Raw genomic sequence first — 5,147 nt, 5'->3', positions numbered from 1 at the left:
TGTTGTTGTCCAGGTGATGCTTTCTGGCTGTAAGATCTGCACCTCCGTACGACAGCAGTGGATGACATGAGCCAAAATATCACAGGCCAGAGGAAACACGTATATTGCTGCACTACATTTTGTTATCATGCAGTATGTTTTTGTACATATGTGCTGGAAGTGATATGCATTCTGGGATTGTTTCACAGTATTTCCTGTCTTTATTCAACATCCTTACAGTGGTCCAGTGTGTGTGACACACATAACACTGCTTCTCTATAAATTGGTTCCCTTTTTTTCTAAAGTTATTTTCATCCAAAGAATATTCTTGAATAGTATGAATGGAGTGTTCCCTATAATATTCCATTGTCTGTTAGTACTTTGGTGTGATGATTCATTTGCATCTTCTCGGGTGCTGTATCTTCAAAGGTGTTCAGAGGAAAACTGTCAGACTACAATGCTTCTTCTGGGTAATGATGACATGAGTAGTTGCCAGGCAAAGGTTTTCTTTTCTCTTTTCTTTTCTTTTAGTGACAAAACAAAATTTCAAGTTTTGCGTATATGCAGTCAACATTTTTGTTCAATCCTGTGAGCGTTATTCATTTCTATTTCCACACTGGCTTGTAATTGCTTTTTTTTTGTCTCCTTTGGCTTAAGGTGATTCTGTATGTGTTGATCAAGGGGTTAATGTCTTATCTCAGGGAGTGAGAATTTCCTGAGATTATTGTACACCACAGCAGGAAGAGGCAAGCCTGGATTAAACTGACAGGGGAAAAAAGACAGATAATAAATCTAGAGCTCTAGAAAAAAATAAGAGGCCGGTTATGCTATTTATAGCTGTATATATGTTAGAGACCATTTTTTCCCTCATTCAGTGCATTTATTTACAATGAATGACAACTAGTCAAAAGAGCAGAAAATTTTTCTCAAAGTGTTTTCAGACCTTGAATCATGAAGGTAACACAAGTTCATCATCATTTTTTAACAACACAGTACGGAAAAATCAATATTTGGTGTGAAAACCCTGATTTCCTACAGTCACAGCTTTCATGATGCTTGCTCTCCTGTTAGCTGCTTTATGCCTGGAGCAGAAATACGTACAAGCAGCTCTGCATTGTTTGATGCCTTGTTATAATTCATCTTCCTTTTGATCACATTTCAAACATTTTCAGTAAAGTTCAGGTCTGGAGATTTGTAGTGGTATCTTTATTTTTTTCCCAGAGCTGTATGTACTTTCAGATAGATCTTAGTAGTAACACGCTTGTGTACATGAGAGCACGAGTCTGTTGCTTTCTAAAGGCTACAAGACAGCCAGACATCAGGTAAAAGTTTCACTGGCGGCAATATAAAAACAGCTGTGGCTTTATTGTTCTGATGTGGAGAAATAAAATAGGCTGGCAAACTGCAGGACTCCATCACTCATTCACAGGTGTTTATCTGCTGAGTTAGATGACTTGAAATGAAATAGTGGGCATCATCTCAGTCCTGTGTGCTGTGATGTTTCTTCTTACATTAGAGGGCATGTGTAAGTAAATGCTGCAGTTTCTTTTTATTCTCCAAAAAGTGGCCACATCCATTTGAGATGCAGTCACCTCCACCTGGAAATACCCCCTGACGTCATAAATCATGGAACTAAAAATGGCCAGAAAAACACCTTAAAGCCAGGTGCTTTGGGTTGTGGTATTACAGTTCATGTGACTGTCTTTTTCATGATCTGTTCCTTTTTTCAGGGTGTAAAATATTTCTTTTTTTGCTAGGAGAGTGAATGATAAAGATATAATGGAACATTTTACTAGACTAAAAGGATCAAGACAACCTTGATTTGAAGGTGACAGAAAAAAATACATTTAGAATCTCTTTATATTAATATTTTTGATTGAAATTGAATCATATAATGGAAAGTGAAAGTTCAAGTCACTTTGGTTTAATATCATATCAGTTACTGACACATTTTGCATAGACTCACTTAACTGTTTTTTGCTTATGTAGTGTAAGAAACAAAGCTGTTTGTCACAAAACCTGATGTGATGTGATGAATTTGACAGCAAAGTTATATTTCCATCGAAGGTGTTAGAAGGTATTAAATGCACTTTTTTTTTTGTCTTAACTGCTAACACCTCTGGGTGGCATCAGTCTGGATGATGCCAGGCTGTGGAAATATCTGGACAGAGTGAAGCTGAATGTAAATGATTCCAGGAGACCTTTGACAATCAGGCTTTATATGAAGTAATTCTACAAACATGTTACTATATCTAAGGTAATGAGGTGTGTTTGTTCTGTTGCAGTAGAGTGTTCAAGGTGTGAAAAAGAACATTTCACTTAGATATAGGAAACAAATCACGTCATGGTTCACTATCATTTCTGTCTGTGCATTGCAAAAATGTATTGGAAACTGTTGTGGAAATGTGGTTGTGCGGCAGTGAAGAGGAAGAATGAGACTTCTATTGAGGGATGTGCAACAAGTTTTTTATCTGCTGCAACATGGACGGTTTTTGTGTGGTTTTTGTATGGTTTGGAGTGTCGAGTGAGGTGCAAGTGGAGAGAGTCTGATCAAAATGAGACAGCTACCGTTTACATGTAGTTACATGTCTCACGAGGCAAGATGTTCATGTGCTGGGTCAGTTGAATGCGGGTTTTTGATGAACTGTGCGTTGTTGCTTCGAGTCCAATACACAGTGTCTTTGACCGTTAACAAATGTCAGAAACAAGTGATAGCAAGTGTGAGAAAAGAGTGAGAGCATCATAGGTTTACTCTGATAAAACGACCTTGGACACAGCATCTAGGAAACAAACTTATGGCTCCTTGATCTCAGTTAATTCCGGAAGCGGTGCTGCATATAAAACTGCCAACAGGTGTGTGTGTGTGTGTGTGTGTCCTGAGATCACTGCATGTCTTTCCTATGTCGATCTTTATTTAAATGGTAGATCCTTTTGCTTTTAGAATCTGTTCTATTATGAGACCACAGTCAGCGCAGAGCAGGTAATTTTCATTCAGGCTAACATCACCTTCACCTCGTCAGGTACAGAGTCTAATGAGTTCAGTATTAACCTGCCAGACCTGGACAATCCAGAACTAATTACTCCCGAGTATGTGTTTATAGTAGTGTTATAAATATGGGACATGTCAATCTTTGTGTGTTTTCTTCTGCAGTAATGAGATACTCTCTACCACAGCAGTTTGTGCCTGGCCTCCAGCTCTAGTTTCCCTGAGTACCATCAGCTGCTGCCTCCTGGTGACTGCCAGCAGAACCCCTGCCAAATCTCCCACAGCCTTGCCTCAGACTCTGAAACACTTGCACCAAGCCTTATGACTGTCTGTGATGACACTTTACAGAGTGTGGCAAACTATACGCCCTCACAGCTTGATGTGGGAGAATAAATTTTTCTCAATGAGCCATGAAGAAGGTAATAAGCATGTGCACTAAATTACAGGGCCATAACCGCCTCTGAAGTCAAGTATTCATTTTTCAGTCTAATTGTATTTTCACCCAAACACATAACTTAAACAGAGTAGAACAAATTGTCAACTATGATGTTAAGTTAGTATTAAGTATTGTATCTTATTTACAGACACTAAGACTAGAAATTGCTAGTAACAATATGCCCTCAAACATAGATTCATCTCCTGTGCCTGTATCTGCTTTGGTGAGTTAAAAAATACTAGCACAAATATTTTGGTTAATTCACAGAGCATTGTTCAACAATTAAGTCTTATGGTAATAGATTAATTATGTGACTAATGTATTTAGGAAACAGCAAACATTACCAAAAACCTGTCAGTTAATGCTTTTGTCTGTTATGTATCATGGCAAATTGAATACAGTTGCACAATAGTTATTTCCACTACTGTAAAGTATATTAAAAATGAGCACAACCTTATTCATCCATAGCAGTAACATACAACATACACGTTGATCCAGCAGTAAAATGAATGCATAAACAGGATTTTAATGCACAGTGAATGCAGAAATGTTACTTGTTTTGGAGTAGTTTGTCCACACTGAACTTGCACTTTTCACTTCAGGATATGAATACTTCTTCCACTCCTGTAAAAAAGGCAACAAAAACTGTAATAACTGACAACCAAGAAAGTACAAATTTTTGTCTTTTTTTTTTTTTTTTACATTAAATAATTGTCTTTTGGCATACCACCCCCCATCTGTAAAATAAATAAATTGCAAGCAAATGCTGTAGCGTTTGCACCTCTAATTGCCATAGACTTATACTCTTCAACTGGAAATCAGATAAAGCTCCATCTTTCCTACAGTGGGCGAAGGAGGTACTCTCCCTGCTACCACTGGAAAAGCTTAGATACAGAATAAATAAAAATGATAGGGATTTCGCTTCAACTTGGAACCCTTTTGTAAACTTTATTGAAGGCATCCCCTTCCAGTAGACTTCTTCATTCCTTCTTTTTTTCATTTTTGTCCTCATCTTTGCAGTGACCCTTGGTATCATAAAACTGTTTACACATAACAGACTATTAACACAAACATTATGCATCAGACTACAATCTTTATTTAAATTTATTTCTTTTTACATGATAAAAGTCTGTCAAACTGTGTGTGTCCTTTTTTTTCTCTGTTTAATTCATTTATTTTTCCTTCTCTCTTAGCCTTTGGGTGGGTGGATGCCAGTGGCGGCTGCTCGTCTTTCAGAGAAGGGAAGCTCATTGTCGACTTACATAAAAAAAAAAAAAAAAAAGTCAGGTTATTTAAAAATAAATTCAGCCCTCCGTTCCTTTTTTAAAAAATGGTCAGTAACCTCATCATACCAACTAAACAAGAAAATGTTGAAATTATGTTAAATTGAAACAAGGAAGTACAATGAGTGTGTTTTATTTACAGTGCAAGAAATGAACAAATAATTTCGTAGTGGTTTCTCTCTCGATTTCACAAGCAGAATGCGCAATGGTATTAAACTGAACTCTGTCAAGTGAAAGAGTAGATCTCAAAATAGCTGTCAATCAAATGGGATTCAGTCTTTCGACTGATCCTCCAATCAGCCCATGGAAGCCCAGTGTCCAGCCTGGCCGAGCTCCGCCCACAGCTCCATTCTCCCCCAGAGACACTGAGCATCCAGGGGCGGGACAACATCGTGGCATTTATCAAATTACCGTCCAGTTTTGTGGCAATGAGAAAAACTGTTCCACTCAGTCCCATTAAAGT

Source organism: Sphaeramia orbicularis, chromosome 1, assembly GCF_902148855.1.
Source record: "Sphaeramia orbicularis chromosome 1, fSphaOr1.1, whole genome shotgun sequence".
NCBI classification, from domain to species: Eukaryota; Metazoa; Chordata; class Actinopteri; order Kurtiformes; family Apogonidae; genus Sphaeramia; species Sphaeramia orbicularis.
This window is presented reverse-complemented; position numbering follows the sequence as displayed.